Consider the following 24,100-nt stretch of genomic DNA (forward strand, 5'->3'; position numbering starts at 1 on the left):
TTAGACCCAACCTCATTATTAGACCCAACCTCTATGCCTACCTTTGGGCAGAGGCATCAAGATGTACCCCACCAGCAGCCTTGGCAGGGGTCTTTCATGCTCAGGTTTGTGGCAAAGAAAAAGTAGAAGTGAAATTTTAACAACAGTATTTCTACTTAGTATTCAAATCCAGATTATATGCCAGTATTATAGAAAGAAAAAAAAAAAAAAAAGGCAAATTAAACAATAAATAAAACAACCTCTACAAGAACCATTCTGTTTCTTTCCAACCTCTTCAGTGATTTGCGCTTCTGAGCATCTCTGCCACTGGATCTGGCCGAGCGTGGCAGCAGTGGTGTTGAAATACCACATGAAAAGCTGTGTAAGTGCTTGTGACATTTACAACATGAGCCGAGGCAGGAAGCACCAGAAGTCTCACAGGAGATACGTTCTCATGAGTTTCCAACCCAATTTGGCAGAGTGAAGAAGTTAGACTTTGGACAAGAATTGGATTTTTTGATTTTTGATTTTTCTTTCTTTTTTTTAAGAAACGTACTTCAAACAACAAAACCACTCTGGAGAGTGAGATTGAGATTGAGACTTGCTCACTACTACATCCTACAAATCATGAAAACAATATTCCAGTATAATAGAATATTTTGTGGTAGAAACCCAAACAATTGGAAAGAGCATTGGTAATCCATCAGAATTAACCTCCACATTATCCCCCATATTCAGCTACCTACTAATCAATTTGGTGCAGGAATAAGCTTCAGGGAATGGTGTGATTCATCAGCAAATTCAGGCAAACAGACTTCTCCACATACACAAACTTCTTTTATTAGACTGTTTTACTATTTGAAATTTCTGAACACATTCATAAAGCTTACCATGAGAAACGAGCCAGGAGGAATCGCTGAATTTAATACTTTAAGGAAGCAGGCAATTGTAAATTTGCTTTAACAAGGTCCAACAGTGCTGCTGGTGTTGGAGTGAAATGTGGCATTAAGAACACCACCAAGATCCACTTGGAAACTTGTGTTTTATTATTTTATTTTTCCTAGCAGGAAGGAGAGTCTGGGGCCAGACCAATTCAGAGACGTTGCATCAGCACGACAGGCCAAGCAAACACTGGACCTGCAGCGAGCACAAAGCTGCGTCCTTAAACACCCCCCTGTCTAGAAAATTTAGCAGGATCACTCAGAAAGTAGAGAAGAAGAGGAGATGTAGACTGTACTCCTACACATCACAGTGATTTATATTAAAATTAATGGCACTCAGCTGCTCACCAGCTCCTTTCCCACAGCACCAGCAATGTCACACAGTGACTTGTAAGCATCTTATGATGTTCAACCTCAGCAAACACAGGAGGCAAACACACAAGATTTCCATGGCCACTTCCTTCGACTTTCATTCTATATTTGAGTGATTGTACAGAATCTAGGAAAATCATTGCAATCTTTCAATTTTTGAATTTGCATAAGTTTTTGCTATGTAAACAGAGAAATATGGGACACAAAATGGTATATTTCCCTTTCAGAGTGCTAAAAGCTCTTTCACCATGAGCACAGTTCAGCCTGTACTTATCTCATCTAGCTTCAAGACCTCAAACTTAAATTAAATTAGTAGCATAAAGGCAGAAATTCTGTATGGTCCCAGAAGAAAATCCAGTTTCCAAACACTCAGACTATTACTTTCAAAGAACAGCAAAAGGTTTCTTCTGCAAAATGGCAGATGGATTCATAAGCTCTTGATCCATGTACCTATATCATAGCAGCCAATCCATTTCTCCTGCGATAACTGCTCTGTGAATGAAACCACAACATGTTTGCTAAGCAAATCCTTGGCCTCTTGTTTATGGTAGCATACCATTTTTATGCCAGCTCCATGGTCTACCCAGAAGTAAAACAAAACATTTGTTCTGCAGAAAAATTCACAGAGATGGACACAAACAGTCCCATATAATTGATAGTTTTATGAGATTGAACTCTGTAAATTTTTTTAATCTTATCCCTCTAGATCCAGTTTATATGCACGTTTGAACAATGACTTCATATCCTTTCCAAGCAAAGATTCTGGGATTCAGTCTCGTCATTTGGCCAACACAAATCCCCAAGTGCCAAGAACTTCTAGTTTTGTTTTGCTTTATATTTGTCTTTTACTTGCTCTTTTACAGGATTCCTAGTCAAACCAGTCAGTCAATGGAACAATTCCAGTTTGCACCAGAGGAAGACGTGCAAACCCCCAAAATATTTTGAAAAAATGAGCATTTTTTGTTATCTCTGTCTCTTGTGGTACAGATTAAAACTGTAAATCTTAAAACTGCATCTATTTTAAAGGCACGAGTTCAACAACTTCAGCATTTACTTTGTGAGCTATCTTCAGCAGCAAGCTAGGAGGACAGCTGCCTGATTTTTTAGACACCTTTCCATGTGGTAAGCTGAAATCAGTGCTCTGCCCTGCCTGAACCAGGTGCCTTCCACAGCCATGCAGGCAGTACGTGATATTTGTCACACTTGCTAGCCAAACATGTTTTCATAAAACTATTCTTTCTGTTTGTAACATATACCATGGCCACAATAACATCTCTATTTTTTTCTGGAGGCTGTTTTTCCAGCTGAACCAGATCCCTGAAGATGCATGTTGACTCTGATTAGATTATATTGCATTATATGAGATGCAGTCCACTAAAAAAAAAATATATATATATATATATATATATTAACAATAATAGTAATAAAAATATCCTTGTATTTAAGTTCTCTCTCTCATTTTTTATTTTTTTTTTTTTTTTCCCTGTCCATGAGGACATATGACCATGATGCTTTGTTACTTTATCAAGAAACTTTTGAGTTATGAGATTTTGGCCACTAGCTGGGAAAGAGATGCCCTTGCAACAGTCCTCCTTCTACCAGCACCATGTCAGGTCAGGACGCTGAATTGCTCAAGACGGTACAGAGCAGCCTGCGGTCAGACAGGACACCAGCTCTCTGCCAGGGGTCAATGATCCTCTGCCAATTCCCATGAGAACTGATATTTTGATGCCAATCCTATGTTGTTCCTGTGTGTCCCTCTGCCTGTGAAAGGTACCACTAGGAAGGAAGGTGATGGGGATGCACAGGTCCCTTTTGGGGCTGCGGTAATACGGTCAATATAGTGTGCTGCTAAGACAGATAATTAGGGTGAGGGATATGAAAAAGCACATCTGGGAGGTGAAAATATCTTGGAAAGTATTCATTTTGTCTGAAATACAATTTGAACATGTTGGCGATCTGTCCGAGTGTCTTTAACAAAGTTCAAAAGCAGCTTTTTTTCCTTACCAAGACAGTTCCAGGCCCAGTATGCACCAGGAGGCTCTTAAACCACCAAGAAGCATTTCAATATGCTGCTACACATCTTTGTTCCTCACTTTAAAAGTTTCTTCCTATACATACATAGGAAATCTAAGTCAATGAAGGAACAGTGAGATGTCTGGAAGACAGGGGAACCAAACCAGAAGCGTATGTCAATAAAGGTGGCTGAGCAGGCAGGACTGAGACTTCTGCCCAGATTGATTCACATTGCCTGAGCAGTGTGACCAGGGCAAACAGAGAAGGATGTGAGGAGGGGAAAGATAAAGCCAATGTGGTGGCCAGCAGCTGTGGGGTTGCATTTCAGACACCCACCCAACCCAATATCCCTCTGCAGCCCAGCAGTTCCACACTGACTGCTGTGGAGACGATAGGTGGTAACAGCTCCTGGTGAACATGACTAATCCCAACAGCATCTGAACCAATAACCCCGAGGTGAACAACTTCACAGCTTCTTAACATTTTCTCAGACTGCCTAGCTTGGTAGTTTAGTTCCCAGACCCCCACCCCCCTCCAAGCCTATAAATAGATCTCTGTTTTTGAAAATTTGCTTGTTTTGCACAAGATATCTTGTCTTAAATACAATTTATAGTTTATCACAAGGAACAACTGTCCTATTATACTGGCATGTATATTTCCTTAGGTAATTAATGCACATGTCAATTTTGATGAGAGATATGTGGTGTGGTTACAGGACATATCTTAATGTAATTAACTGTATTGGGTTCCAGAAATCACAAATATAGAATTTCAGTACTAACACATCTGTAAACTGCATAGTTTTCTAAAAAAGAACATGTTGCTTATTTTATCTTGCTATTATTTGACTAAAAATGACAATAGAAACATAAGTATTTACTAAAATAGGCTGAAATCCCAGTTCCAACCAGGAGCATTTACAAATATGAACTGACTGGTGAGGCCAAGAATTGTCTATTCTAAAAGCAACCCTGCAATTGTGCAAGAAAACCCTAATTATCATTGGAGAGAGGAGCTGTCTCAGAATAAGCAGTTTTGTTTTCTTGTTTAGCATCTTTATTTCATGGTTCAAATTGGCACAAGAGCCAGGCAGCTCAAGAGAGTTAGGAGACCGTGGTCACAAGAGGGCTTTAATTTATTGATGGTTCTTGCCCTACTGTACAGTCGCTGCTGCTATTTGAGTGTAATGGATGAAACAGATGTTTGACACTGCAGCACCTCTTCATAACTTCACTCTTCAAAAACAGTTTTACAAGTGCTCGCTCGCGTTGGTTCCCATTCAGCACAGGAAACTGAGGTCATGGTGAAACATGAGGCCCGGGCAGGAGCCTGAACTCATGTGCACTGCAGCTGGGCCCGCGTCTTCCGAGCACGTTAGCAATTTATGAAGCAGTCATAATTTTCAACTTACGGACAAAGAAATAAAAGTGTTGACACCCGTATTGTAACATCTGTGAAGGGAAAAATATGAGCCCGCTGCTAAATGTAAGAAGGATTCAAGAATTATGGAGGGTTTCTTTTAGGGTTAATTTTATTCATTATCAGACGTGATTATTTTTAATAGGAAAAAAAAATCAGGTTTCAGTATCAGTGCTGAAAAGTTACTTTCTGGATTATAGTTTTCTTAGTATTGCTCAGAAACAGTAATTTAAAAAAGCAAGAGACTTTTCTGATATTCTGAGCTTTTTTATTTCCAGATGATTATTTTAACATATGCTCATCTCTGAATATGTCAAAAAATCTTCCCATGCATGCAATGTAGGTAATTTTGTAACTTGTTTTAATAAAGATAACATAAGATTTGTGCAGTTGAATATCTAGGTTACCTTCTGCTGCCTTCCCTGGGAAAGCAATTAAGGCATTTTGGTACTGATATTTGGTACCCGATTTGGAAAACGATAGCAGTGCACCAGCCTGAGGAAGCTGATATGTGACGGGTTCAAAACACCATATCAGGAGTTTTTCTCCCACCGTAACTTCAGCGCCTCTCCAGCGTGAGTGCCCTGACAGCCTCAGGGATTTCAGCACTTCCACAAGAACTAATACCTGCCTGCAGCACCAGCATGTGTGAGGAGCTTCCTGTGCATTGACTCTCTGTCTTGCACCTATCTTCACGTATAATTGCACTTCTGACCTTGTTCTTAAGTCAGTCAGTCGTTGGGTGACTTAGTGGCATATTATGAAAGGAAACGTGTTTTTGTAGATACAGTCAATTACAAAGCACAAAATTATTGTTTAAGATGCTAAAATATTGTTGGCAGTATTATGAATAAAGGTTTCTAGAGTTAGCTGATACCAGAAGCTCCAAAATGCAGTTTGGTCAGAGCTGTTGCCACCAGGCAGGACACCTGGGCAGGGCAAGCACCACACAGCCAGCCCTGAAGTCTTCCAAATACAGATTGTCCTCGTAAAATCAGGATTTTGTTATACTGCTCTTCAGAAGCATCTGTAGGAAGATCCACAGAACAGGAATATTAATTTTCTTGTTCACAGCTGCTCACTCGTGCCATACACAGTAAAGCCCATTCATTAACTCCTTCAGACGGCTCTGAAAGCTGCTCTCAACCACAGCAGAAAGTGGCCCATTGCATAGAAATTCCTTACACTCTTCTAAATGCATATTTCTGTCTTTACCTCTCTATTTTCACAGAGATAACAGGCACTATTGAAAGCAACACATTTTTACAGTAAGATAACCTGGATATTTGCCGGGAAACCCCAGCTGCTGGCCAGCCTCCCCTCCCAGTAGCACCGAAGGCTGTTTGACATGGCCACAAAGGAGGGACAACCACCCACTGGGGCAGTGGGGTCTGACTGAAGGCTGTCCGTGTTAGTCTTTGCAAGAAACAGAGGAGAAAGCCACTAAAGGCAACCTCTGTCAGCTCCATGTGATCTGTCAGTTGGCACATCATCCGTCCTACAGTAGTTCAATGCAGTACCCGCAACGGCCCAGCTTTGCAAGCAGCCTGGTGGTATGCAAAAGCTTTTGCTCTACTCTTCAGCACTCATACAAGTTCTCTCCCTACCATGCCTCAAGATGTATTCCTGCTGGAAATGCAGCTCCTTCCACCATAAAACTCAACCCTGCAGCTGGAGCAACCCTGACCTCAACCAGTCTACATAAGGGGGGAAAAGTCACGCGTGTGGTTTAAGGCTTTGTTTTCTCAACCTTTAGCAGTGGTGTGGTTGTTCTGTGTCTAACCACAGCCCCCAGCTCTAAGGCAAGCTGTATGATGAAGACTAACATGAGGATTTTTCCTTTTGGTCTCCCTCATCCTTTTGGGTTGATAAAATGGACCCGATGTGCAACCCATCGCTGGTGTGGGGCCAACACCAAGTGGAAAGATTCCCTTCATGGCTGGGGCTCTTCTGTTAGACTCACGCTAATTTGCAGCGACAATGGCAGTTAACTTAAATGGTTAGCTGAAAACATATATGGAGAGCTCACAAGTTCACAGCATCCGAAGGACAAAGCCTACAAATCTTAGAATTTCACATCAGGCGACCCTACTTGTCTGGAGCTGGAAAATGCGTGATAGGAAAAAATTTCACAATTAAAGACAAGCCTACATAGTTTGGTTTGTTGATAGTCTTGCAAAAGCAAACAAAATAACTCCTTACCAAGCTTTGCTAGAAGCCCATGTTTTTTTCCTATGGGAAAATAAGATTGTTCCATAAAGCTGTGGGGAAAAATTGAGCTGACAGCCCAAGATTTAACTCACTTTTCTAATTCTGAAATGGCGACAAGTTTAACTATTCTGGCTTGGCTCAGATGACTTGGGTTGTGGGCTGTGTCTGCAGCAGATGTGAGTGTGCATGGTGGGACGCCTGAGCCTGGCTTGCAAGGGTGACCTCAGGGTCCTTCTTTCCCAGGCACGGGCAGAGCAAACACCACTACAAACAGCAACCACCCCAAAATGGCAGCATTTTGTCATTTTTCTGGCAAAACCTTGGAGTGGCTGATAAACCCATTTGGAAATGCACTCAGCTACACCTGTACCCAGGTAAATGACTACGGGAGGCAGATGACTTCTGTCCTCCAAGTTTTTTAACGAACATTGAAATATGCAGTCATGGACGACAGTTTTTAAAGAAAACAGCAACAACACTTTTCTGACTTCAAATTTTCTATTGGAGGAGTAAACTCCCCCTGAAAACGCTTGCTAAAGGGGCCATAAATGTGGGAACTGGAGCCTGAGACAGCTCCTGGAGGCTCTTGGTGAACGCGTCCACCATCAGCAAGGTCATGGACATGGCATGGGCAGGGTGAGGCACAAGGGAAGCCCATCTCCACAGAAGACCTTGGTTTACTTCTCTGTTAGTTACACCTTGCAGCCAGTATCCTCACTCCTCTCCCTCTCCACTCGCCAGCACTGGCCTGCACTTTGGGCACTTGCATCCTTTTTAGACATTTCTGATTAGATCCTGGAAATTCTTAGATTTAGTCGTGTCCTTGGACCCTGGGTTCTCACACCTTATGGGCACTTGTGACATTACATCGTGGTTTCAGTCAGCACAGATGTGAAATAAGACTTCTGTGCTCTTTGGAAAAGTTATTAGTCTTACAATTAGTAAAGTGAACAATGTCAGGCTCTGTGTAAAAGTTACAAGTGTGAAATCAAGTCCTGCCAGTAAATTGCTACCTTTTCTTTAGCATTGCAAGCCATGCTCTCCAGTTTATTTGAACACATAAAATATGCTAAATGTTTAGCAGCACCACTGTGTAGAGAAGAGTTGGATGAAGTATATATTTTTAAATACAGCAAGTAATAAAATGTTGAGTAAATTCCCAAGAATATCATTTTTGGGCAAGTACAATAGAATGCTTAATGGAATATATTCCCAGGTCTGCTGTTTTTATTCCTCTTTTTCTCCCGCTTTAATCTCCTCACCCAGTCAGTGGTTGTTGTTATGGGAGCTGCAAGGAAGGGCTTCATCCATAGACACTTCCCGTACCTTAGCAACGAGAGAAAGGGTGCAAGGTGCTTGCAGCCCGTGGGCACATGGGTACACCTCATCCACACCGGTGCACCGGGCAGATACCTGCGCCAGCCACCTTCTGGCCACGGGAGATAGCAGAGAGTCCCTGGGCAATGAGTAGGGTGGTTTTTTGCAGAAGGTCCACAGAAAGCAAGGAAAATTAAAAAAAAAAAAAAAAAAAAAAAAAAAAAAAAAAAAAAAAAAAAAAGAGGGAGGAAAAAGCAAACAAGCCGCCTTCACAAATTTGTTTTATCCAAATTTATTTCCTTTTCATTTAACTTGGTTGAGAAACGTCCCTGTGGACTTCATCAGAAAATCAATCTCTCAATTTTAAGTTCTAAATGAAATTCTAAGTAGCTAGCCATGATATGCAAAACCATGTGAGAAACCCAAAATCTCATCAAAAGAGTCTGCATGTTGCTCAGAGCCACTGCTCCAGGTGTAGGCAGCAGTGCTTCTTCCCAGAGCAGAGTTGTGGGGTTTAAGTCGGGTGACACTACCCAGATCCCATAGTTCTTTCTGCAACTGGGCTTTTGTACGCATAAAACCTCCACATTTAGGGTATTGCCCTTCACAGAAGAGCTTAATATTTCAAGAAGCTTTTTTAATCACTGGCTGCAAATCACCTTTTACCTCTTTGCCACACAGTTATGCGCCAGGTAGCACAGTGCGCGCATATACCTATTGGTTAGCGGTTTTATACTGACGGCTTCCAGATAACTCTCGGTAGTTTATTTCAACATTAAAAACTGTCTTCTGTATGGTAGCTCAGAGATGGTGTTCCCAAATTGCTCTCAGTTCCTGCTGCCTTTTCGGAACATCCATTCTGGAAATGAGCATCTTTATTCTATGGGCTTCAAGCAGGATAAATATATATTTACTAATTCCAGGAGACATGTTCAAAAGAAAAACAATCAAATACATTTTGATTTTATAGTTCTCATATTTTATTTTTGTCTGTACTTTCTAGAATATTAATTTTTAGTTCTTGTAAAGTTTTACCAATTGCAATTTAGAGAGGCATTGGCATTAGCTTTTCTTTGAAGCATCAACCAAATGACATTATAAAAATTGCTCAACTTATCCTGTTTAGTTATCTTTACTTGTGTATATTTAAAAGAAAAAAAACAACAACAACAACAAAAAACACATATTTAAAATCAGTGGACAATATTGAGAATTATATCTTCTATATTGTATCTGAGTTATCTGTTGATACACTGCAGCACTAATAGTATAATAGATGTTCAAACTGCAAATATTTGGCACCAGGCAGGAAGCCTCTGGAGTGATGAAACAACATTCAGTGCAATTTGGTGGATTGGCCCACCTTGTAGTATGTTTGGGAGCTGAAATCTACCCACATATACATGTACATCTCCCATTAATTTTCATAGGCTGGAAAACTGCCCTTCTAGAGAGAAATCTCTGTATCTCTAATGAGGGGCCAATTCCCAAGTCCCACAGCATCTCCAAATTATATTTGGCAGAGATCTGTCTTTATGGGAGTTGCACTGATGGAGTTTTCTCTCCAAGCAGAACAGCACTGGCAATATGCAAGGGCTGCATTTCTCTTTTAATACATTTTCCTTTGAGGAGTGAAGACAGTTTTGGCCAACCTACCAACTACTCTGCCTGTGAGCAAAAAGTCCTGAGGTAACACTGCTTTTCTGTCTTCTGTAACCACCTTTTACATGCCTGCTGATATCAGAGAAAGTCAACAATTTAACATCCAAAACACAGAGAGGGAGAAAAACAAGGTGTGCTCCCTGTTCTGGTTTAGCTTGTGAATTAAAGGTAATCTGGCAATGAGGAGCTACCAGTTGGTAATGAATAACTGTATTTTTCTGTATCACATATACCTGTTTTGTCAGAAGAAATTTCTCAGGGAAAGAAGGTCAGTTCCAAATCATTTTAAGGGCTACTCTTTTGAAGAGTGAGCAGTTCAACTTGATGAGATCTGAAGTCTTTTGTGTGAGCAGCGTGGATGCTAACTGCCTTCACCTCTTCATCTCCACCAGAGCTTTAAAGTTATCCTGAGAAAAATGAGCCAGAGTGCTTAACCCCCTGCTAATGTCGCACCAAGGAAATTGGTGGCGTTAGACCCCAAATAACAATACAAATCTGTTCTCTACAATTCAGTAATAAACATATTTTTAAGGAAAAAATAAGAGGAACTCACACCTTGAAGAAATGACAGAGCTGTACCAAGTAGCACCGGTATGGACAGTTAATGGCAAGAATTTCAAGCAGCCTTTTGAGCAAGCAGGGAAAGCTCCAGGATGGGTCTGCCTGGCTTGAAACCATATCCATGCCATGAGAGCAAATTTCCTTGGTGAGCATTGGATCAGGGTCTTCAAGGACTTCTCCAACCACTCTGCTGTATATGAACACTTACAGGGCAATAGCACTGCTAGAAGAACAAAAGAAATGAATAAATAAATAAATAAGAACTCAGAATATATGCAGATCTACAGGCATTACAAGGACTTACTTTTTAGATGAATAAGGCCAAAGCGCAGCTGGAAATATCAGTAAGTTATTTGTTTTTACATTCACATTGACTTTAACTCTTAGCTTAGCTACAGGTAATTCTTAACAGCAAGCGTGAACAAAAATAACAAAAATAAAAATCTCCCCCCCTCCCCAAAGTAAAACAACTCAGAGTAATACACTTTTCTTCAATATATATTTTGTAACAATCCTCTGTGTTCAGAGTCTGTGTTATTCAATCTGCACACAGAAGTACTTATCTTTCAATATTTATTCAACAGGATACACAAAAATTGAAGATAATTTGGGAATACTCTCTTTATAGTAACTAAAAACATTGATTTTAAATTCCAAATCTTTTGAGACCATTTCTTGAGTTTCCAGTGAAAAAGCTTTCTATACATACATAGAAATAAAATCATTAAAATATTAATATAACCTATACAATCAAATAGAAGACCTCTTGGAGACTGGGTCAAACCCCAACCATATAAAAGAGCCTTTCATACAAAAAACTCCCAGAGATTCTCATAATTTTCCTTTTCAAATGTCAGTACAGTCTTTTGGTTTGTTTCAGTCAAATCTAGAGCAATTCTATGTAATGAAAGGAAAGAATGAACATAAACATGCTTCAATATGACTTCAGGATTCTTGATTCCTGTTTCCTTAATAAGAATATTTTTCCTTATGGCATGGGTTTGCACTCTCAAAGACCTCACTATGAAATAATGAGGAGCTGGGGAGAGAGCAGGGGAATAAGTGTGGTTACCCTAGAAAATTCACTTAAAGAGACACAAAAAGATGTATCCATCTATTTAATGCCACTAGCCCAATACCCAAATATCTTACCCAGCCTGAATAAATAAATAAATAAATAAATAAATAAGAAAGAAAGAAACAAAAAAGAGAGAACCACTGCCATATGTGATAACCTGAGGGTCTCCTTTCACACCCCTGGTTATTCATAAGCCCCAGGGCATTTCAAAAGCGCAGGCTGCCTAAGGTATGGGAAGCTGTTGTGTTCATCAAACCAGGGCAGTGATGCAGCTCTGTGTACTTTTAACACACACCTACACAACACACAAGTTTAGTGATGATGGTGACACCAGTGGCCACGAGGAGCTGGGCATTTGCCTTACGAGAGACTGGAAATACCCGTGGCTGGACACCAGGAGCTGACGACTGGCCCCATCCCAAGCCCAGCCTCCTGCTGTGTTTCCCCTGGAGGGACAGATCTGATGCTCAGGTGGGAGCGTTCCTGCTTACTTGTCGTGCCTCGACTCCACGGTAAGTTATGTGACTCTGTGGCATGCTTCACGTGTAGCTGAAAAACCTCAGGGTCTCTCCTTACACAGTGTTTTGTTTGGATTTGACCCATTCTCCAATTTTATGATAAAACAAGAACATAATTCACATATTAGCATTTCAAAACCTGTACAGCTGCAGAATGAGTAAACAGTGGAGTGAGTAATCATTAGTAATCTGCACTAGAGAAAAAGTGGAAAAAAAAAGCTCATAATTTTCTGGTGTGCTAAACCAAAAAAAATGTTTTGCACTTCTTAAAACATCTCAAATTCTCTTTTTTATCTGAGCTTTAGAGGTGACAGAGAAAAATCTATCTTTTAGCTGAACTAATCTCAAATAAATTAATATCCTTTTTCATATAAATTTGTTTGGGGAAACTTGAAACTGTAGCATAACCTATTGATTACATTATTTGAATTAAGTTTTAGAAATCCTACAGCTGTTTGCTGTCAAAATTTAAACCTACTGTCTATTTTCAGCTGTGCACTTAATACACATTTCACCTGGTGACTCAATAACATTTTAATATAAAAGTACATGATCACGGAACATATGTTCAGTGTTCATACAAAGCTTAATAGCAACAGAAGGGGTAACAATTAACAGTTCTGTTTTTCTGGGTATACGGGGTCCAAGTTTAAAGTTTTTCCTGGGCTGCTTCCAAAAAATCTTTGTTCCTAGTGCCTTGACCTTTGAGGAGTTTGGAATCAATGAGCCACGTTGCCTTCCATAAGGGTGTCAAGTGCAGAATAAAAAACTGCGTCACATCATTTTTCACCGCGGCCAGATGAGGTCTGAGTGCAGGAACAAGGAACAGGAAAGCAAGAACATCTGAAAAATTGACTCTGCAAGCTGGAATGTGATTCTGCAATAAGGGGCAACTCTCCTTTTTTTTTTTCTCTCTCTCTCTCTTTTTTTTTTTTTTTGCCAGAGTAGGCAGGTTGCAGACAGATCTGGGTCTCAGCCTCCCACCCCCAGGGCCCCCGTGTCAAGGAACAGTGATAGAGCGCCGTTCATTTATGCAACATCTGTAACACATATAGCAACGTATTAATAGCTCAATATGCCAATCTGCCACTGTGCATTTTGACCTAGCAGGGACCAGAAGCATGGAAGGTCTGTAAGGCAGATGTGGGAATGGCAGTGATGATGGAAATTAAAGGCAGACACGAAGAGTTCGTGCACAGAGCATTGCGGAGCAGTAGTTCTTCTGGAAGAGGCTAATGCTTCCAGCTCAGTTAGGAGGTTAATAGAGCTAATCTTCTGTATCACTATTATTTATAACATGTTGTTGGACTTAATGTTTATGAAGCTCAAGCTGTATAGTGCACATCCAATTATGTTTTCTTACAGCCATGGAGGGTTTTATGAAAAAGAATATTGAGTGAATGCTTTATTGCTTAAAAATATTGTATTGGTTAGAAGGGAAGTTAATCCAATAGGAGGTAAAAACAGCAACAAAGGCTACAGCAAATACGAGATGCTTTAAATTCATTGCATGACATTCTCACCCTAATTATTAGCCCACACTGGGAATAAAAACAGCACCCTCATCTTCAAGTTATTATTTTTTTTCCTTTCCTCATTTTTATTGCACATTTACATAAGACTTGTATGCCTTGTTCTTCTTCCAGGCTAGCAAGCTTATAAGGTTTCTATTAACCCTTTGCTTCTCTTTACACAGCAGCTCAGGATGTATAATTTACACCAGGGAAGGCAGGTGGCCATGGGAGAGGGAGCTGGGGGAGGTGGTCAAACCACATAGTGGGCACAGAGGTGGCTGAGCTTGAATGGGAACCCAGTGGTCAGATGATTATCGAGCCTCAGCCCCTGGAGTCCCCTGGGTCTGGAAAGCTGGAATGGAAAATCTTCCAGGAAAACAACTTTTTTTTTTTTCTTTTTCTTTTTTTTTCTTTTTCTTTTTTTTTTTTTCCCTGCTTCTAACTGGACCAGAGATACAATATTGCAAGAGCAAATCCTTCTCATGGTATGGAGGGCCTGCCCCACACCTGGCAACACAAATGCCCAGTGATGGTTGAGTAAGGGAAAAATTCTTTGAAAAATGCCCTGACTCTCATGAAAGACCATTGTTTTTATAGTTAGGAAGAGGAGAAAGAATGAAGTGGGGTTCTGTGGTTTGTACTTTGTACTTAATATAAGGAGAGTTAAAGAAAGTATTACTGCAGGAAAAAGAGGGAAGGAAGGAAGATTAGTCAGTTAATAAAGGAGATTTATGTTAGTGACGGTAGGTAGGCAAATTGCACTGCTAAATGGGGTATGGACTTCTTTTATGTGGACAAAAGAATTTATCAAATTTATCTAACTGAAACTGCACCGTAATCATATCTACAGAGCCTGGGCTGGAGAAGACACCCATGCCATGGAGAAATGGGTCTGGAAGCACCCATCCTGTCTGGAGATCCCTGGGGCAAGAGCAGGGGCAGGTGAGGAACATCACAGTCTTCTGCATATGTTTCCATCCAGCATTATTGCTGTGCAATGTGGATTAATGGACAGCATCTTACCTTGCATTTTTGATCAAGGTTTAGATTTTTCTATTTGTATTTATTTAAATTTGTATAATGAGTCAAAGTTGCACACAGGCTGCTGCAGCAACGAGTAGATTAGGAGGACTTCAAGGGCTGAGCAGGGCCGACTGAGAGAGCTACTCAGAAGCCTGAGGTGATCTTGGTTAATGATGAAAGTGTGAAAGTGGTCTTTGTTGTCATTGCCAGCCACAGACTGGACAAAAAGATGCAGCCACATGAATCATGGGCAGATAGCTGTTGTCTGACCTGTGTCCAACAGTCTTATGTTAACATTTGTTCCCAGCATGCTGGAAGGCATCTGTATAGCCAGTGGCTGATGAATTTTCTTGGAAACTTTCATGATTTGAGCTTGGGTTATGAATGTTCTTGGCTGTGTATGGATTTATGAAAGCACATGGATTGTTCTGCAGTTCTGTATGCCGTTATTAAATTCAATGTTTCCAGCAGGAATTTAGCTCCTTGTGTTACAGATGATGAGACTTGATGAACTGTTATGAATATGCTATCTGCCTGAAGTCAAGAGGGCTGCTCCAGAGTGGCATCTACTGGGCAGAGCGTTCCCGGTCTAGGACAAGACCTACAAGAGGAGTCTCTTCCTCCACCAGCCACATCACTGCAGCATTTGAGACCTGACACAGGTGTAGCTACAGGATCAGGGTTTCAAACAAGAATCAGAGTAGAACAAAATATGGTTATTCCTCTATAGACAGAAATAAATAATACTGTGTGGCTGGTATTTCATTTATCATTTATGCACTTGAACCTATACTCACCTAAATCCTATACATATGTCCTTAAATGCCTGCAGAAATCTCAGATTTCTCCTCTTCAATTACAGGTACCATACGAAGCCTGTTTTCTATTAAAAAAAAAGTATTCAGAAAAATGCATTCTTTCTCAATCCCTAAGCCATTTGACACTTCAGAAAATCATTAGAGAAGTTTGCTTTCCAAGACAGAAATATCTCCCTTTCAAAAACCTACCCTCTTTTCCAGTGTCTTCTGAGAAAATACCACAGGCAAATACAACAGCAGGAGTAAAAAGTGGCCAAGGGGCCAGCTGAGGCTCTGCTGCCTGCAGAAAGCAAAAATGGGGCCAAAAGTACTCAGACAAGGAGTGGCAAGGATCTGGGACAGCCATAGGCTGAACACCTCATTTTCTTGTTGAATCTTGTAAATACAGAAAAATTGTCTAAGGACTGGTAGTCACAGATATGGATGTCTCCTTTTTAAATTTGAGAGAAAATTCAGTTCCTAATCTGCAGTTATGGCTGGGCTCAGGGTTCAAAATGATAAGATATTTGCTGACGTGGTTTGTGGTTGAAGTCAGGGACAGAGTTAGATGACCTCATTGCTAGATCTGCTTGACCCTTTTGGTTCATTGCTTGCAACAGCAAGATGCATATTTGCATTTTGTCGGTGTGAAAGGCTTTGCGTTTGAAACAAATATATTAGAAATGGTCAAAGCTAATATGAAAGTTACAGGCGTGGAAGACCTGTAGGGTGTGAAACAAAAACAAACATAAATTTAAAATAAAACAAACATAAATTTAAAAAAATTATCCTTGTACACCTTAAGAGCTGAAGTAGCATGAGATCCGGCTGATATTGAATCATTATTTGTGGGAAATAAGACAGAATGAGTGTAAGATTAAAGTTAATACTAAGCTTTAAAAAAAAAAAAAAAAAAGTAAAGCAGAGCTCACAGCATTACCGTGTATTTCCAGAATAGAAAAGTAAATTATAACCTAGCACTTGAATGAATTTTAAAAGTTTATTTATCTGGGGGAAATCATGGAGGATCTGAAGGAAAGGAATAACAAAAGACTTGGGGAAAAATAAAAGAACTAGGATATATATTTCTATTGTTATACATACACAACTTGAGAAAAAAAAATAAAATATAATGTTGTTTGGATTATCAAACTCTTATTTTGGCTACTCTACCTAAGTTGGTATAGTTTGGGTTTGTTGGTAAGAACAGATTACAGTTTGGGTAAAGAATAATTAAAATCTATTTTATCTCTTGGTATTCTCAGGCACTGAAAGATGAAATGGATAATCTACAGAGAAGACTGATCTAGGAATAGCCCTAAAGCACTTGTTTAGTTAGAGGACAAATATGTCTGAAATTATTGAGCAAGGTATTATTAGGGCTAGCTGGAGTTACCCCATATTTCTCCCTATCATTTGTGGCATTCAGAAAAATGGGGCCTTATCGTCGTAAGAACTTAGACTTCACAGTGTTCTGAACTATTTCTGTTTTGATATATTTGATGAAACTAGCACTTCAGGGACAAGCTGTTGTACATTAGGATTATTCAAATATCCAGTATTTAGAATAATCTATTAGGGAAAACAGTGCCCAAATTAATGGAAAAACATTTAATGAAAGAAGAAAAATGTATTTGAAAGAGATTTTCTGTCTTAAAATAAAATAAAATAAAATAAAATAAAATAAAATAAAATAAAATAAAATAAAATAAAATAAAATAAAATAAAATAAAATAAAATAAAATAAAATAAAATCAGAGAGAAAGCCAAAACCTCAGCCTCTGCTGTTTCATAACACTGCATGTGGGCAGCACACAGGAGAAAAGGTACCAGGCATTCAGGAGGTGCTGTGGGCTCCTTTCAGTCTGAAAAACTACCCACTTCTGTTTCCTGGAATGTCTCCACTTGTCCACAAGCAAGCACAACATGTAGCACTTTATTTTTTTCCTCTAACTCCTCCTAAATCAGACTCACTTCTATGACTTTCAGTTCTTTCACCCATCCTCTGTGTGGACCCTCTTAGTAGGGCAGCAAAACAAAAGAGGATTCAGCATGAGTTTTTCTTTGTGGGTAGATCCATCCAGTACCCGATACCTCTGCACCTCATGGTTGGGGAGAACATGATCCATTAATGATCGGCAATGCCCATTTTATTGCATATTAAGCAATACGATCTTGTATTCAGGGTTTCTGAGTATGGAGTAAAACATTCAAATATTTCAGAATTAAATGATGAATCTGAACTGGTGAATGCTGAATTTTGCTCTATAAAATGTAAAGGCAGTCCAGTCTGGAAAACCAATGTTTACTGGAGATGCTGTTCACGTTGTAAAAGACTTCTCTTCAAATCTGCTGTGCGATGTTAGTGAAACATAACTGTTTGAATAGTACTAAGTAAAGGAAGCCAGTTTTTCTGACGTTTTAGCAGTCTGCCATTTATTTCACACCAAGAAAATGTGAAGGAACAAGAGCACATAATGTTGGGCAACATCTGCCATCCCACTACAGATCATTATAGCTGCCTCTGCCCCATGCCAACCATATTACTAAGCATATGAAATCTCTAAAGAAGATTATCTTGATTTTCTCTAGCTTTAATAGGCATTATAAGGATATATTCAGCCTGATACAGAAAATGAATCCATTTCCTCTGCCATGTACTGCTGTCTTGCTAGCGGCAAACATGTTGCGAAGCCACAGCAGGTTTCTCCAGCCACCACCACCCCAACCCCGCGTACCTCTCCGCCGCACACCAGCAGGCTGTGTTTGTACAGGCCTCCAGAGAGAGCAGCGCCCGCGGGGCGAGGGTCCGGCCGCCCTGGCCTCCCGCTGCATTCCTCCGCCGTACCGGAGGCGGCCAGGCAGGGGGTCTGTGCCGGGGTCACGCTGGGCCACTCTCCCCGCTGCAACCAGGAACCTCCAGCAAAGCTAAACAAATCAGGCTGCCAATTTTTTTTTCTTTTTTTTTTTTTTCTTTTTTTTTTTTTTTTTGTTCCTAACTTTCCCATAAAAAGATTCAGGTAAATGTAGCATGACGAGCCAATTTAAGCCAATTTCAAAGTTATTTGAGTAATTGGTTATTAAGATAACACTCTCAAATTTCAATTCAGCAATTATCCTCTTAAAGATACAGAAAGTAAGTATAGGAGGAAAAGTGTATGCATTAAAGATACAAAAGCCCTTACCAAAAAAAAAAAAAAAAAAAAGTGTAGGCATTTGAAAAAAACACTTAGCTTCTAATCTCATTGAACTGAGACTTATCTTCTAACATGTGCAACCCGTCTACTCTAAAAGAAAGTGTTTCTAAATTTTGGAAACAGAGTTGACTATTATTAGTGCTCATAAAGATTAAGAGACTAAGTGAAGACCCTCCTTTTAATATATGTAAGCTCCTTACCCATAACTTAAGAACCACAAGGGGACAGAACATTGTCTTCCCACAAGGCTGCACTACAGACTGATGCAGAGTGTGATGATGGAAATAATGGCTTTGGCAGAAGTACTTGGTTTGGAGCCAATTTCTCCATCGTAATGAATGGTGGAATTACCACGGAAAAGCTTTACAGTGAAAAAGACAAAAAAAAAAAAAAAAAAAAAAAAAAAAAGAGGAAAAAAAAAAGAGGAAAAAAAAGTAGAAGAGAAAGAAAAAATATGCTGCTTTTTCCTAGTTAATCAACCCCATAGGATGGATGTCCATGACCAATTATTATTCCCAGATACTAGTGGTTAATCACCAAGCACACTGTTAAAAGGGTTTGTGTTAGCTACTTGGCTGCTGAAAGCAATAGTGTAGAATCTACAAATGTTCACCAGAAGATTAAGGTTATGCAAATGCTGGAAAGTTTCCTGCACTAGCAAAGTTGCTTTCAAGAAGGTGAAGTGGCTCTTTTTACTCTCAGAATGGCACTACATGGGCTTTAGGGAAATGCTATTGACGACAGGGTGCTGCACTTCTTCACGCCAACACTGGCTCCTGTTCTCTTTATGATGTCCTCAGCTGCTGCTCAAGGCAAATATTCTCTTGGAGGCACTGTGATATCAACCGAGTACATAAACTTTGCGTATCCTTTGGCTGCAGCCAACAGCCTTTGGCTATCTCACCTTGCAGTGCAATTTTTACTGTAAACTAAAGGAAACCATGAAGCAAAACCAGGCTCTACTGCTTTTTCTGCCTTCCTGCTTGTGACATGAGGAACAGAAGTCATCAGAGAGAAAGTGAAGCTAGTGAATCCTGTCGAAGCAAGGGTTTGGGTTTTATTCAGGCTCATGCACTTGGGCATGGACCAGGAAAATGAAAAGCACCAAAGCAGAAAGTACAGGAAAGAAACCGAAGCTGGGTCAGATTTGTGCTTGATGAAAGTCAACTTGCTTCCATTGGAAACAGCAGTGGAGCTCAGCCAGTTCTCTGCAGCTGAGAATCTGTCCCTTTTGTGTTCAGATCAGTTGTAATAATTAAAGATACATTAAGGCAGCAAAGAGTGCAGTGTAATCAGGACTGGGAAAAATACTTCAGGGTTATTTTTGCTTTAGTCTCTATGTTTAATTTTTGTGACTGAGATTGTTCAAATGATATGTCCCCATGGGATGCAGTTAAAATATAGATTCTAATTTGAATATAGATAAACACTGGATTATATATCACAAAATATGCTGGTGTAGCATATGCAGTACATGCTACATGTTAACACCAAGTATTACGTAACTGCAGCATCAAGCCAACTTACTTTTATCGTGCTAATGTATTTTCTACCTCCAAACATTAATATTTTTATATCTATATATATGTACTGCTACAATGCCATATTCTCAGGTTTTACAGTTTCTCTGCATTTTTCTGGCACAGGTTACAATGGAGGAAAAATGCCAACTGGAACATGTCGAAAAACAAGATCATAAGGTTTCACTCAAGTTGCTTAAATTATTATGTAGGAGGTATATTATCGACCTTTTAATAAAAACCTTTACAGTCTCCATGGAAACATTTTTACATTGACATATAAAAACATAAATGGAAAAAAAAAATGTTGTAAAAAAATGAATCTGGTCTTCTGTCCATAAATTAGAGGCTGCTTTTACTCTGCAGTGCCTTATCTTCCTTCAGTTATGCAAATGATGCGCGATGATGATTCATTAGTTGAGCATCTTACTGTGTAACCTGTGTAGTAAGCTGAGACACTCAAGTTATTTAGTCCTAAAATAGCACCATTTCTGTAATGCAGCTTCTTACCCACGTTTAAACCTGGGCACAGCACCAGTGCATCTGGATTGGGTTAAACACGTAATAGATTGAACAACGCTTGGAAGCACCAACTCATTAACATGGAAGCTTACAAGAAAGGACCTTCCTGGTTTTCTTTTACTTAAATAAGTGACTCTTGTCCTGACTGGACTGAGTTACCAGGAGCTTGCAGCCTTTGCAGCAGAGGAAAATCTTGCAATAGTCTCAGCCCCAGGTGCTGGACCCTGAGCAGGTTTGGGAAGGGGCAAGGAGCCTCCCAGCACATCACAGGAGATAGGCATCAGCTGCCCTTGATTTGAATTCCAGAGCTTTCAGCTATGCTCTGCTGACACCAGCTCAGCCTGCGTGACATTTACCAGCCATATACCGTTTATGTCACTCTCAGCTCCAGAGGCCAGATGACAAGATGCAAAGACATTAGAATTCTGATTGTAATAAAAAGAAAGAAGTTTGCGGTGTTAAAAGAGGAGCACAATAAAAAGAGTGCAGAGAGCAAGATATATCACACTTGCTCAGTTTAAACACAGAACAAGACGTGCTTTTATTTACAGATAATGCTCTGGCATGCCTCTTGTACTCTAATCTTTCTATTCCTCCTTTAACCTATGCAGAATTGTGCCAGCCATTCACAGGAGCCTTCATGAGTACACATGGAGTAGCTTTTAGAGGAGCCTGAAGAGATAAAATTGGCAATGTTTACTAAAATAAGCAGTTCTAGAAGAAGCACTCATCAGATATTAGCTAAAGATGAAGTAACCTGTCTCATATACTAAGACAAAGAGCAATAAAATTCTAAGTCATTTAGCTTTCCACCAATTTGGAATTTAAAAAAAAAGTGATATATAGATTTTTAAAAGTTATATGAGGAGTCTTCATAGACAGGTAGAGGTTATTTTCTGAATGCAATAGATAACACAGGTGAATCATACAGGTTTAAGCTCCATGCAAATTCCAGTAAAATTAATGAATGCCCTTTCATACTCTTCAGCAGTATCAGAGAGGGTTCAGGTTAAAAAAAAAAAAAAAAAAAAACAAACTTTTAAAATAGAATTTAATATCAAACCAATCACCAATCACCTTTCCTCTTGTAAGCAACATAAGTAGGATATATGTATTTATACAAAAACACATAGAGTTTAGTTATCCCAACACATTTCTAATAGCTTTTGTTTGTTTGTTTGTTTGTTTTGTTTCTTTTTTTTTTTTTCCTAACTAATACAGTTGGTGTTATTATGATTTCTAGTGATCTTTGTTGTTGAATCAAACCTTAAGAGGACATCCTGTATTTTCATTCCTGGATCCCTTCTCCAGTGCCTTGAGCTTTGTGTTAATAACCTCCATTGCAAAGGAAACTGATTTTCCGAAAGTGCTCAGCACCAATTCTCTAAATACCAGAATCTCCCAAAAGTATCTCAAATTCATCTTGGCCAAGCTCACAAGAGGAAATAGGTAAAGGGAGTAAGTCACGCTAAAGTGGTCATTGAAATGAATGCAGAAAAGTGTTGAAATGTGGGGAATGTACTCTCCAATATTACTCAGAAAAAAAACAAAACAAACAAAAAAACCCCTAAAAACTAAAAAAGCTACTTTTCAAATCTGGAAAGATCAGAGAAGCGTGTATGTTTATATGTATAAATATGGAAAAAAAAGTTTGCACACACACATAGCAACACAGAGCTCCTTTCCAGAGTGTCACGGGGCTAATTCAACACCTGCCTTCAGGCACCAACCTCCAGCCAACATTGCAGAGCAGTGCTTCAGAGCACAGCTAAAATCTCTCTCAGATAAAATATTGAACAATTTCTTCAATCATATTTGTTGTTATTGTTAGTTAGAAAGATGCTACAGTGTGTGTGGAAAAGGCATGGCCATAAGCTGACTCTCATGTTTAGGATGTAATTCATGAATGTCTGCCATCCCCAGTCTTCAGTGAATACTCATGAAACACGTGAGAATATTTTTGCACGTGTAAGTGTAAATTCCTTTATTCACTCACAGGACTGAACTGTCACTTAATGAGACTCTTATCTGGTAAAACACATCAAATTTTGGAAAGCATGGCTTTAAAGAAAAATGTGTGTTTCCTGGCTTTTTTAATTTGATGCATTTTAAGTTGTCCTCCTAAATAAGATTTACCTTTGTGTGTGTGTGCTGTCTGGTAAAATAATAAAAAAAAATAATAAAAAATAACACCTATAAGATGGTTGAATGTTTCACCTGGGACATGATTAAACATCAGCCTTGGTATTGTCTCTCACAGGGAAAGACAGCCCCTTGCTCTTCGCAACTTGATGTCTCTGCTGGTACTGGGTGGCCATCCTGCATGGCAGCTCCTGCCACACATCACGACTATCCTATTTCTCCCAGGTGCATTTCAACGTGTTCCTTTGCTCTTCTGCACCTGGAAGCCAAGTGGAGGTGCAGCCCTGCATGTGGGGTTAACCCAAAATACAGGGTCAGACCATGCAGATCCTCTCCACCACCCTGAGCTGGTGGCCCCCATGTCAGCCCTCCTAATGGTGCTCTTTGAAACAGCACTGGGATCAGAAGCTCAGTGTCAGCTTGCAGCTCCCAACAGATGACCTCAAGAAGATCAAGCATCTTGCCTTTTATTTCTGTAAATTCATTCTGGTGCCCATGGGCGTCCTTGGTCAGAGACCAGCAGTGCAGGTGGCTGTGTGAAAAATGGAACAAAAAATGGGAGAAAGCAAACTTGCTTCCTCCTTTTATTCTCCCCACACTATTGAACCTAAGTCAGAGCCCATAGCAGAGCTGGCACCATGCAGTTACCTATTTTGTCTTTTTGGATGGGACAGAGCTGCAGGCCCTTGTTCATCTCCCAGGGACTCCAAAGGCTTTTGTGGCCAATAGCTCCTCTGGAAATCACACCTTGCATCAATTGTTCTTCAGCCCTGGCATTCCCAACGTGGACAGTGGCTCGTAACCACAAATTGGCCCCTAGCTACAGTCTTAATATGTGGCTGTGGGGCCAACAAAAATGTGCCAACATTTTTGGCAAATCTTCTTCCACTGTTTGTGCAGATCTCTGCAGGTCATTAACCTTACATCACCGGCGATAAGAGGCTGGGCACTGCAAATGGATTTGCTCAGTCTCCAAGGCACAGCCCTTGTCAACCCAAGCATCCAGTGCCAGCGCAGCAGCAGTTAAATGAGGAAACATCTTGCCCATCCTCCTGAATGAAGTGCAAACAATGAATAGTGATTGCAACAAGGGGAAAAGTACCGGTTTGGGGGAAAAAAATGCTGAGGAAAACCTCTGATAACTTCCAGCCCCTACATCACATCAGACAAGAGTGGTCTCCAAGGTTCCAGTGTTTTCTGAGACTCCCCCAGGTCTTGTACCTGCTCCTGCCATCCCAGGAGCTAATCACCTTCTCCCAGCCCAAACATGACAGTGCTGTCACTGCAAATCCACTTCCTACCCTGCCAGTC

General features: G+C 40.0%; 1 long non-coding RNA gene across 1 annotated transcript; it reads right to left on the bottom strand.

Moving 5' to 3' along the window:
* Window positions 1-9,249: 9,249 nt before the first annotated feature.
* Window positions 9,250-18,353, bottom strand: LOC119717416 (uncharacterized). Its single transcript, XR_011810383.1, has 3 exons — window positions 18,147-18,353; window positions 15,409-15,494; window positions 9,250-10,701 (listed from the first exon to the last, which is right to left on the bottom strand). It is a non-coding gene; the product is annotated as an uncharacterized lncRNA (long non-coding RNA).
* Between the last annotated feature and the right edge of the window lie 5,747 nt (window positions 18,354-24,100).

This window comes from Anas platyrhynchos, chromosome 6 (assembly GCF_047663525.1).
Source record: "Anas platyrhynchos isolate ZD024472 breed Pekin duck chromosome 6, IASCAAS_PekinDuck_T2T, whole genome shotgun sequence".
NCBI classification, from domain to species: Eukaryota; Metazoa; Chordata; class Aves; order Anseriformes; family Anatidae; genus Anas; species Anas platyrhynchos.